Here is a 13,233-nt window from a genome sequence, read left to right on the forward strand (position 1 = left end):
TGCAAAGAGTGGTCAAAGGAGTCACCATATACTAAAAAATTGTCCATATATACCTCAACACATTCATGGACCAGATCTGCAAAAATAGCTAATACTGCTCTCTGAAATGTTGCTGGAGCATTACACAGGCCAAATGGTAACACGTTGTAAGCATATGTTCCCCAAGGACAGGTAAATGTTGTTTTATCTTGGTCTCCTGAGGCTATGCTGATCTGGTTGTACCCGCTAAAGCCATCTAAGAAGGAAAATGACTTTTTCCCAGCTAAAGTATCCAATACTTGGTCAATAAATGGCAATGGGAAATAGTCTTTAAGGGTGGCTTTGTTTAGCTCTCTGTAGTCAACACAAACTCACCACTTACCATTTTTCTTGGGTACTATTACTAGTGGTGATACCCATTGGCTGTCAGAAATGGGATATATGAATTTTACTTTTAACAACTTTTGCAATTCATCTCTGACAATTTCTTTAAGCATAGGGTTCATTCTCCTTTGTGGTTGCCTTAGTGGCTGAATGCTAGTGTCCATATAAATGTGGTGAGTGCAGGTTTCTGGGTGAATTCCTTGCATATCCGTGTAGTCCCAAGCGAATGCTTTTTGGTATTTGTTCAACAAATGAATCAGTTTTTGTTCTTGAGATGTCTCTAGAAATGCCCCAATGTTCAATGTTTTTCCGGGACTGATTTCTATAGTCTTGCTTTGTGTATTTGTAATGGAATTGATTGGAAAATTTTCATCAAATATTGCTTTCAATGAGTACATCGTACAGGTTTCTTGAAAACTTTGTGCCAACATATAATCTGCAGTAATGTATTGTTCATTTCTCAACTCTTCCGAAACCTCAGGTTGGGAAATAAACATTTCCACTAAATCTGCATTGTTGTTTTCCTCAATATCATACATTTGGTTTATGCTTAGCACAGAGTATATTTCTTCCTGATCATTGTACTTGTCATCAAGCCATAAGTTATGTGTTATAGCTGGGGCTTGTGCTGATGGGTACAAGGTAAGTTGTTTTCATTCTGTCCCTCTAGAAATGATCATATTACCGGATCTACATCCAATAAATGCATCAGCAGTTGCCAACCAGGGTCTGCCAAGTATAATCGGATGTCCTCCTAAGTTTGATTTGGGCTGGAGTACCAAGAAATCGACTGGATACTCCCAAGAATCTAGTGAGACAATTATATCCTCTAGCACCCCCTCAGGAATGACTTTAGAATGATCAGCTAATTCCAAAACAATTGGGGTTGTCTGCAATTTTGTTAGCTGCAAAGTTTTCATTGTGTCTAATGTCATAACGTTTATTGCAGCTCCTAAATCTATCAAAGTGTTTGGAATTGAAATTTTGTTGATAATGGCCGTGACTCTTGGTATGCCTGGGTCGACATATTTCTCCATTGAAATAATATTTGACATCAAGCCTGCTAAGTTACCTATGACATGTATTGTTTTTGGGTCAAATCTTTTCTTTGCAGGTTTCTTGAGACATAGTTCTTTGATTGCTTTGGTATAAATCGGGATATCCTTGATTGCCTGGAGTAATGGCATTTTGATATATACATTCCTCAATTCATCAAGAACATCAAATTGTGGCAATGGTGTGGGTGATCTTGGTTGAAGTAATCGTTCTGGAAATGGAGGTGGTTGGAGTGTTTTGATTTGTTGATTTTGTTCCAAATCGTTTTGTATTGGTTCAGTTTGTTTGCTACGTTGTTGATTTTCTTCTTCCTCTTTTTGTTTTTCTTGTTGTAACTGCGTTTGAGCAGGGGAAGGTTCTTTTTGCAATGTCTGACCTGACCTTAGTTCGATGTTTTGCAATGGTAGAGTTGGGTATGAAGGTCCCTCATCTACACTATAAGTTGGTCTGTCTATTCGGTTGTTTGGGTTAGCTATGGGCTGAGCTAGTAACTGTGTGGGTTGAGGCTGAGAATATTGTGACTGATAATGTTGGGAATATGGTTGATATGGTTGGGATTGTTGTTGAGCAAATTGTTGATATGGCTGGGATTGTTGTTGAGAAAATTTTTGAGGAAAATAATATCCTCTCCATCCTTGTTGTGGGAATGTTTGTTGTTGTTGGTTAGGCCAGTTTTGCCATGGCATAGGAACATTCCAAGAGTTTTGAACAGGCATGTTATAATTTGCTGCATTTGGATTTTGATACATACCTGGGGGTCTTGGTTGCCATGGTCTTCTAGCTCCCATGAAATACATGTTTTCCATTTCTGCACTAGCTTCCAAATTGTAATTCTGAAAAATTTTCATCTTTGTACAGTCTTTAATGTCATGACTGTCTGTACAAAACCCACAAATTTGCACGTTGTCTAAGGGACATTCTTTCAAAGCATGTTTCTTCCTGCATTTGGGACAATATATAGATAATTCTAGTTCTTGTTCATCTTGTCTTTTCTTTGTTTTCAAGGTATCTATTTGGTTTCCCAAAGTACTCATAAGGTCTGTTTTGAAATCCTCAAATAAGTTGCCTAGTTCAGCTCTAGTTATGTTTCCTGTAGCTGATTTTGTGATTTTTGATGTCATGGCTCTTTTACTTCTTGTCCTACTCCTAGAGTACTTTTGGCATAATTCGGAAATCTCCTCAAAAGGTAAGTTGGAAACGTCCCCTTTACCCATGAGATTAAGATCATCTAAATACTCATCCCGGATGCCTTTAAGAAAGATTGTTCGAATAAGCTCAATTGACATAGTCCTATGTTTTGATTTTTGTAGATTGTATGAGAATCTTTCTAAGTATTCCTCTAAGGTCTCATCTTCTTGTTGAGTCATTGCAAAGATGTCATCTTTGGAATCTTTTGATCGACAATAAGGTTGATACTTTTTCAGAAAGAATTTTCTCATATCATCCCAACTAGTGACTGAATGTTCACCTAATCCCATAAACCACCTAAGTGTTGTTGCTTTTAAGGTAGCAAGAAAAAGGCGAAGTCTATGAGCATCATCGGTATATCCATAGGTTCGGCATACTATGTCAAATTCGAATAAAAATGAGTCTGGGTCTTCAGATGCCATCCCATAGAAATTTGGTAGTACAGATGGTGGTATGTTTTTCATTTTAATTTCCTCATCCATTTGCTCTCCTCTATCTTGAATTGGAAATTTAAATGTGGATTCCTCTGTTTCTAGCGGATTTTGATTTCCTCCAAATAGAGTATCATTGTTTTGTTTTGCTTCATTCTCCCTTCTTCTTCTCCTTTCTTCCATTTGTCTCTCATATTCTCTCAGTTGTTCAGGTGTAGGTCCTCTAGATCCTCCTCCCTCTTCAGCCATCGTAATTTGTGATTTATCTAAGGTTTCTGCCTCTTCTTCTTGTTTTAGTTCTTGAAGAAAAATTTCTTTAGGACTAGGCTGTTGGATTTTTGTGCAACTCCCTTCAGATTTCACTATAGTAGAAGTTTCAAGTAGATTTCTTCTCTTTGATTCGTGGGTTATTAGAATTTGTCTTTCAATAAGGGTGAGTCTTTGGCTTGATTTCACTTTTTCCTCAAGTTGTGTTGTTGTAACCTTTCCTGTTGGAGTTGTGTATTCAATCCTTTCTAATGACTCTGCTCCTAATGGTGGATTAGTTGTTAGGGGGTTTCTTTTAAATTTGTATTTTTCATCCCTAAACCTAGACATAAATAAGCATGACTGAAATTTAAATTTAATTCTATGCTTTTGTTGTTTTGTTGATTTTTTTTCTTTTTTTTTTTAAATTAGTATTTCTAGTTTCACCTCCCCGGCAATGACGCCAAAATGTTTGGTCCCAACTTACCAAGGCAAGTTAAGCTCTTAATTCTTTTATCAACTCAGGAAAGTACACTTAGAGGGGCTTACCTAAAATATATAGATCTAAAAGGCTCTAAAATTCTAACGGCTACCTAATGGACTAAATTAACAGTGCTTTCTACAAAAGATCGTTTAATACCCTTTTAAATCATTTAAACACCAATCTAAGATAAACAAATCCTATGGAATTCTAGTTGTAGACTAACAAAAGCAGAGTGTTGATGATTGACTGTAATCCTACATTCCCTTATAAGAATATTGCTTCAAAGAATTTGTACAATCACAACAGTCCAAAATAATTTCAATTTAAATCACACGGTGAATAAGATCAGCAGTGTTATAAACCAATATCAATTATACCTCTTACAAGGATCATTTACCAAACTGAAAATTGAATTTTAAAACTCCATTCTTAAATCACTTCAGAAATAAAACTAGAACTATTCTTCAAAATTAAAGCTAGCAAACAAATCTGGAAGTTGAATCTCAGCAACATTCAGATATCAATTTCAAGATCAAGATTAGTTGAATCCTCTTACAAGGCTCTCTCTTCACAACAAATTCAGGTTCTCTTTAACTAATAATTCTGCTAACATAACTTTAACTTTGAACATGAAATGATTAACTGCTAAATTCGAATTTGCAGCTAGTAGGAAAAACAGAGTAAAGATAAAGTGTACCAGCAAAGTGATGAGGGCCCTTCAGCACTCCACAAGCACACTAGGAGATGATTCAGAAGAGTATAGCTACTAAATCTTGAGACATAAAATTGCTGAAGAATTTTGTATTAAGTCTGGAATCAAAGATACATAAGTTGTCTTCTCATATGTTCATAAAAACCATTCTAAACAATAGTTTTCCCATATGGGTTATTTATCGTGAATCTTCTAACAAAAACAACTATTGTTTCTCCATCTAATACTAACAATATTCTATTAATTACATCCCAAGGAGGTCGAATTTAGGTCTGTTCCTCCATTTATGCAAAAATTCTAAAATTGGAAAATATCTTGTGCACAAAAATCAGGAAAAAGTGATGAAGTGGCTGGGTTTGACCAGCTTTGACTGGACACTTGTTTTCTCCAAAACTGAAAATGAATAGTTGTTTCACCATCCTTGTACATTGTACTTTATGCCCATAGTCTTCGAATTTTCCCACCTGTGCTACAACATGTCAATCAATAAAGCAATCACAAGTTGTTACAACTTCCTGTGATTTTTCTGAAAAATGTCATTTAAATATAAAAATTTCAAATATTAATCCCAAGCTTAAAATAACGAAAATGACAACATATGACTTAGTTTCTAAGGATTATTGTTGAATAATAAAGGTTAAATGGCCAAGAATGATGGTTAAAAGATGAATTTGAAGTGGAATGGTCAGTCAAATTTAGATACCAACACATGGTCAAGGGCGATACACATTGAACACTTGGTGCAGGCGAAGGAATGGAGGAATGTTGTGCTCCAAAGCATTATTTCCCACAGCCTTGGTAATGGTGTAAGGACCATGTCGGCGTGGTCAGAGCTTCTGATGGGCTCTTGTAAGGCATTCTTTCTGCAAATGCAACCATAATTTTTTGCCCACCTGAAGCTTGTGTGGTACCCCTGTGGGTGAGGAGAAATTGTTCCTGTGTTCTGTCATGACCATATCCCTTTGTTGCTGCTGCTGCGTGGAGGAACCCTTCACAGGGATCATGGATGTGGCTACGATCTTCCCCTTACTTTGGGAGCAAACCAGACAGAAAATAAAGTTCCTAGTCTGTGAGATAAGCTTGTTGCCTTTCTTAGCAGCGATCAAAGAAGTGGGGGTATGTGGGGCTACCTCCTGTATTCTGTATAATGAATTCCCCAAAGAAATAATAATAGCACGAGGCCTTGACTCATACATAACATGTCGCCTCAACAAGTATGGTTGGCCTAATAATACATCGAAAACATCTAGCAGTGTAACATCACACAATACCTCATCTGTGAAGGGCTTGATGCTGTAGGGAAGGCGGCATTGCTGGCGAACTCGGAGATCTCGTCCTTCGTGAAGCCACCCAATATTGTACTGCTGAGGGTGTGGTGTAGTCGGTAGGCCCAACCGCTTCATGACCTCTGCTGAAATGAGGTTCTTTGGCTGCCACTGTCGACAATGAATTACAGCGGCTAACCCTTCACCCACATCTGTGAGTGGAAAAGACGCTCTCCCTCTTTTGGATCTTCGAGCTCATTCTTCTGGATCTTGGAGGTGGCAACAGTGATGTTGGGCTCTGCATCAATGATCTGCTTCCCTTTGCCATTCGCCTTTTCAGGTTCTGACTCAAGGTCGGAACATGCATCTGATTCTAAAGCCTTCAACTCGGCCACCAGCGACTGCTTGGTCCAACACTCACTTGTGTTGTGAGTGGGGCTCTTGTGGAACTCACACCACTTTGTTGTGTCCTTCTTTGACTTCATGGTGTTGTTCTTTTCTTGCAGATTTGACGGGTTGTCTTGGGTCACCCCGCCTTGGCTTTGTCCTTTGGTCTTCGAATTTGCAGATCCAAAGTCTCACTTCTTATGTTTAAGCTTCTGCTCGATCTTGACGACATATCAGTATGTCGTGCTGAGAGAGAAGATGTTCAGGAACTCCATCTCTTCCTGGATGTATCTGTGGAGGCAGCAGCAATATTTGAGTACCAGATGCAGCTCAAAATATTTGATACCTAACTCTGTGCAAAGGGTATGGAAAATGTTTGTGAACTCCTGCACATCTTGGTCCTTTCCCTGTCGCAAATTGGTCCACTTGATGTATTTGTCCTCATAGTTGTTAACAGGGTAGTACTGCTCCTTGATGGCATACCGAAAGGAATTCCAAGTGGGTGCAGCTAAGAACAGTGAGTCCATACTTTCATCCTTCTACTCGCAGTAGGTTTCCCACTAGTCCTTGATGTGGGGGGCTGCTTTGAGAAGAGCGAAAACAATCTTTTCCCGACTCAAAAATTCATGAACAGAAAAATACCCATCTAGCAGATTTAACCATTTATCTACGGCATCTACGTCTATTTGACCCTCGAAGATGGGGATTTCAAAATTAACTTGTACCTTAAAGGGTGTGGCATTTCCAAACTAGCTGTTGGAAGCTGATGCGCCGCCTCTGGGTAGCCGCTGAATGATCTAGGAAAAATTTTCCATCATCGCGTTCCTTTGTCGCTCGAGGGCTTCTTCGAGCAAGATTTTGATAGGATCTCCTGCCCCCTCGTCTTTCTTCTCATCCGCCATGGGAGGCCGTCAGGATTTGCGAGGCTGGTCTTGCAAAGGTTCAACGAGTTCAAGCCCTAACTCCTTATATCCTGACCTCATTGGGGACATGCAAAGAAAAATAGAGAAAAAACAGACTGCTATGATACCACTGATCCGGATTTAAACAGGAACGCAATAAATTATAGAGATAACCATAAACACAGATATGCAGTGGAAATAATACTTCATTTCATTACTATAAAATACTTAAATATGCTTACAAACAGCAATGGAAATAAACCAGCTAGGGTGATGATAGCTTATCTCTGAGAAGAGATGTAGTGGCTACATGCCTTTGAACTATGTTTGAATGAGGCTCTATGGCCTATTTATTGTTGAGAAACAATGGAAAACCCTTAACATCCCAGAACCTAACCCTAGAAGATGAAACGCCCAATTGTGGGCCCCGTTTTGGGTAAGTTGGTACATCAACTTCTCAGGGTAGTAACTTTGGTACCTGATCTTTGTTTGACACGTACAATAGCTCATTAGAAAGATCTATCCAAGAACTACAACTTTGGAAAGAGCAACATTGGTCCATTGACCCATGTTTCTCCCAGATTTCCCAAAAACATCGTTTAGGGCCTCAAAACGGCTCCGGAAGTTCACGACCCGAAAAAATGCTAAAAATAGTAAATTGTGCTACAATTACGGAAACTAAAAAACTGAAATAGACAGTTGTGGGGGTCCAAGTGGGATAGGTGGGTGGCCACCAACATCCACCTGGATCACTATAAGCGTATGTCCTCCACACGCATGTAAAAGTTGTGTTATCCTAATCTTATGGTGTTATCTGTGTTTGGTTTTATCCATTGAAACCGTCAAGAAAGGAGAAATAATTCTTACTAGCAACTGTGTCAAAAACTTTACTGATGAAGGGGCAAGGGAAATAGTCCACATAAATTTTCAACTATTGATTTTTCTTAGGGACTATCATGAGACAAGAGACCGACTAACTATCAAATATCGGATAAATGAAGTTGCCATTTATAATTTTTTGCAATTATTTCTTGATAACTTCTCTAAGGGTTGGGTTCATTTGTCTCTAGGGTTTCCCAACAAGTCATACACCCTCCTGAATATCAATATAGTGCATACAAGTTTTAGGGGATATTCCCTTCATGTCCTAATAGCTCCAGGAAAAATCATTGATGTGTTTCTGCAATATTCTAACTACCTCATCTCGTTGAGATGCATCCAACTAAGAATTTATATACAAATATTTTCTTGGAATAACCTCAACAAGAGTGGTGTTAGATTCTGATAATTATATGGCTAATATAGAGTTTTGTAGTGATGAGGAGGTGCTTGGGTTACAATTTTCTTGAAAATTTGGGCTAAAAATATGATCTAATGGATCTGGATTTTGTAAGGAGTCTAGATTGACAAGAAAATCATGAACCCAACTCTCTTCAGTGTATTCTTTAAATTGTACAATTTGGTCAATAGAAGAAATTGATTGAACATTCTCTTCATCACTATTAATATTATCAAGCCATAGGGTTTCTTCAATTTCTTGAAAGGATTTGGTAAGGGGGTATAAGGTTACCTTATTTATTGATTCCCCATGTGAAATGAGTATATCTTTGAAGTGACAACAATTGTAGGCATCGGCAATAACTAAGCATGGTTGTCCCCCTGAATGGTTTTTAGGTTGCAAGACTAGAAAATCTGTAGCATACTCCAAAGAATCTAATGAGATGATTACATCATCCAATACAACCTTGGGATATATTTTGGATATTTCAGATAATTCTAGAATTGTGGATGTATAATGAAGGTTTGACAATTGCAATTGTTCCATGGTTTATCTTGTCATTACATTAACTAGGACTCTTAGATCTATAAAAATGTTTAGAACAAGGGTATTTTTAATGTGTACCGAAATATCAAGGTTGCGAGGATCCATATGTTTTTCCATAAGAGCTCGTCCTAACATCAAGTTAGTTGATTTCCCAACAAATTGAATAGTTTGTGGCTCAATATTCTTCCTCCATGTTTTTTAAGGAAAATATCTCAATAGTCTTAGCATAAATAGGAATATCCTTAATAGCCTGTAACAAGGGGACTCTAAATTTGGTAGAGACACTAAATTTGGAGAAATTTGGCTATTTATTGAATCATTGTTTGTTTGGGAATTTCCTCCCTCGTTTCTTCTTTGATGATAACATGAGAATTAAGAGTCTTCCCTAACCTAAGTTGGATATCCTAGAACCCAACTAGCGAGATCAAATATGTAGGGAAGGGGGGCAATTTAACATTAAAAACATGTTGAGTTGTCTTATTATTATTAGGGTTATCAATCAACTGAGTAGGCAATTATTTAGGTTGTGGAGGTTGGGCAGGTGGTGGGTGTGGTAGTTTCAATTGTTGTAGTGGTGTAGTTAATTAAGGTTGTTGAGTTTGAAGATAAGTTGAAAATGAATATTGGAATGGTGTAAAGTATTGTTATTGTGGTGATAAGGGATAAGAAAAAATAGGCATATTATTATAAGGAGGCCCTCACCACCCATGTTTCCATGAATGATCTTGAACATGTTGTGGAAAATATGTTTCCCAAGGCATAAGGGGGCTCATAAACTAAGACAAATGTTGATGTCCAGAAAAATGATGATAATATTAAGGCATATGATCTGAAGTTATACCTAAAGGTCTAGTTTTCCAAGGTTTCTTCAGTGTTAGAGCATTTAATTGCATTGCTGCATGATTTTCTCCATGGTAAATCATCTTAAGGCCAGGTAAAGATGGGAATTTTTCCATTGTATGCTCACCTACACAAATAACACATATATTAATAGCATCCAAATGGCATTCTCACAAAGAGTGTTTTCTACCTACACTTTTAAAATTTTCTAATAAATGTTCAACTCATGCGTGGTTACACCACTCATTGCGAGATTTGGGTTTTTTAGGGAGAGCATCCCTACTCCCTCTACCAAATATTTCTTGGCTACAAGAGTACTTCCTGCATAGGTCACAAATCTGTTCAGAACGAAACTAAGAAACATCCCCAAATCCCGTTAAATTTAATACATTTAGGGACTCATCTAAAATACCCCGTAAGAAAATAGTGCTAATGGTGTCTTGATTGATTTTATGTTGTTTAGATCATTGGAGATTATATATAAATTATTTAAGGTGATCTTCAAGGCTCTCATCCTCTCTTTGTGTAATCTTGAAAATTTGCTCCCTTAAGTGTCTAACTTTGCAATACTCCTAGTACTTTTTAAGAAAAGTTGTATGCATTCTATCCCAAGTTGTAATAGTGTCCCCCCCCCAACCCCCTGAACCAACACAAGGTTGCATCCTTAAGAGTGGTTGGGAACAAATTAATTTTTTGGGTATTTATAGAATAGTCATATCTCCTACACAATATATCAAACTCAAATAGAAGAGCATTAGGATCTTCATTTCTCTTACCATAAAAATGTGGCGGTATTGAAGAAGGAATATTCTTCATGTAGACCACCACATCTAGATCCATAATAGGGAATCAAAAGGTTACCTCTTCCTCTACCGATGTTCCTTCTACGAATACTTCTCCTTATCCTTTTACCATCTTTCCACTTCCAAGCAAACTAAACTCAGTATCCATAGGGAATTAAATCGCTTGGTCAGGTTTGTGACTAGCTTTTGACTTTGTCTTTGGTTTTAATTCCCCAACTAGAGTAGATTCCCATGCAAATTCAATGGGGTGACCCATGAAATCTATCTTTGTGTTCACTTGGGTTTTTGAGTAGCTTGCTAAGGTTTTCTCTAATCGATCCTTATTGGAAGATCAACCTATCAATGATTTAATGTTAGAAGCATGAGTTTTAGGATTATCTAGCCTACCTATATCTTTATATTTATGCCTACTCTACTCATGAAACTCATAAAAAGGAAAAGAAAAGAAAATCAACAAATAGAAATCAAACTACACTCGCAAGCTGTTAGTGCTACCAAGATCTTGTCATCAACAAGTTATCTTCTCACTTCATTAGCTCAAAAAAAATTCCTCTTGTGAAATAAAAGGAAACAGAGAAATATTTGTTTTACCAACACGACAAGGGCTTGTGGGTCTCACCAAAGTGGTCCCACCTGACCTTCCTACTCCTCCAAGTCTGAAATTTTGGGGAATCAATGAGCAAAATAAGACCACCAATGTTCTTATCCTTGAGTGCTTCCTCGACAACAAAGCCAAAATGTTGGATGAATTTATTGACATAAAATTCAAAACATAAATATGTTAATCTGAGAGCGTAATCTTAGAGGCACTACATTGTATGTGCAGAGGTATTGACATTAATCATTTTGATATATAATCACTGAAATGGAAATCCTATCATGTATAATATGTTTGGTCTTTGGAAAACAAACTCAGGAACACTTTGCTTCTGTAAGAATAACCAATTTCCTACTGGTTGTCTCTGAATCTTGTCCTCAGTAGATCTTACCTCTATACTTGGCAATAAATTGATCAAAAAGAGTATTATAGAGGAACTGTAGTCAAATGGGGACATATTGCAGAGCCTTCACATGTCACAACTCATTAAATAATTGCTCATCTTCATACATCAACCATACATTTAAAGTTACAATGCATTTTGTTTCCTTTCATGGATAGCTTTATTAACCTACTAGATGCAACAAGAAACCTAACTATGATGATCACTAGGAATCTGATGCAAGGCCCCCTCTTTTTCGACTGTAGTCTTTCTCACTCAGGAAATGAGTAAGTTTCCATGGTCAAGAAAGGTTATAGTGCTTTGATTTGTGCTTCGGTGTTTGATTTTAGCCTTGCAATCTTAAGAACATTTTAGAATAGAACACAATCAATCATGCATTCAAAGAATACAAGTCATCACACCATGCTCATTACTAAAAATACCATATCATCAAAATATAGTATAAAGCATAGTTGTGTAGCTATCTAAGACAAAATAAGCAAACTGCATATATCGAATACTATTGTCTTTATTATACCACGTTATATATAACCCAAATACATATTATATAAGCAAGGTGGATCAATGTGTCAAACGCTATCGTTAACAGAATGAATTGATGTATTAGATACAAAATATATCTCTAAGTTATTAGCCAAATACAATCGGGATAAAATTGATCCACACGTTATCTATGTACCAGAGAGCTAATATCAAGAAATAAACTCACACATCAAATGTTAAAACCACATATCTATGACAAACTCAAAGTAGATATGATTGCTACTTGTATAACCTAGCTAACATGCCACACTGCATAGAAATACAAGGGTATAAAGAGGCAATGTGTTGGGTTGGTGGTCCCTTTTCGACCAACAACGTTGCCCTAAGAAAATAAATTCAAATCACACCAGATCTGATATATAGTGCATAAAATTGATCAATTGTAGTCTTCTTATTCTAAAATTCATAGATTATATCGACATAAACATAGGTAAGAGTGCACCTAATGATCCAATGATATTGTATTTACAATATTAAGACAATGTTCTACTCGTTAACTTGACTCAAAGGCTAGGCTTTGCTATTATACATTACAAATTACATGGCAACAATACTATGACTCATAGCCTAATATGAGTAATATGCAGGTGGTTTAACAACCCTTGTAAAAATTTAGAGTGATTAAATAACGAAACACCAAACTTGAGAGGATGTGGTTGTGTTCTAGTTCAACTCTAATACACAAACCTTGGATCCCGCCATACATTGTTGTGGTTGACCGTCAATGTGTAATGTCAGTTAAGCACTTGTTGTCAACTATGGGTATGGGTTTGGTTTTACATGTGGAAAAGCATCTCAAGGGTGTCGTTGAAAAGACCCATATACTTGTTTTGAATTTGAGGATGTGCATGCCAACCATGGAGTGTGGTTGCAGGAACCTAGATGGGTTACAAGGCCTTCTTCATAAGCTTCATTAGTGGCCTTGATTAAGATTGGTTCCTTAAATGCATTCAAAACTATAGAATTCCAATAATAAATTATGTTTTACCTTGAAATACCGTTTTAATCATAGTTTTACTTATTTATGCACAAGGGATGACTTTATATGGGAAAAAAGGATGGTTTAAAGGCGTCCAAAATGGTCAACTAGAATAAGGATATCATTAATTTTGAGCCTTGGTAGCATCAAAAAGGAAATTGATCTTTCTCATAGCCCTAGAATAATATTTATATTTCTAACCTAAATT

Source organism: Pinus tabuliformis, chromosome J (genome assembly GCF_031772625.1).
Source record: "Pinus tabuliformis cultivar Carrire ecotype Pingquan chromosome J, CPIR1, whole genome shotgun sequence".
Classification (NCBI taxonomy): Eukaryota; Viridiplantae; Streptophyta; class Pinopsida; order Pinales; family Pinaceae; genus Pinus; species Pinus tabuliformis.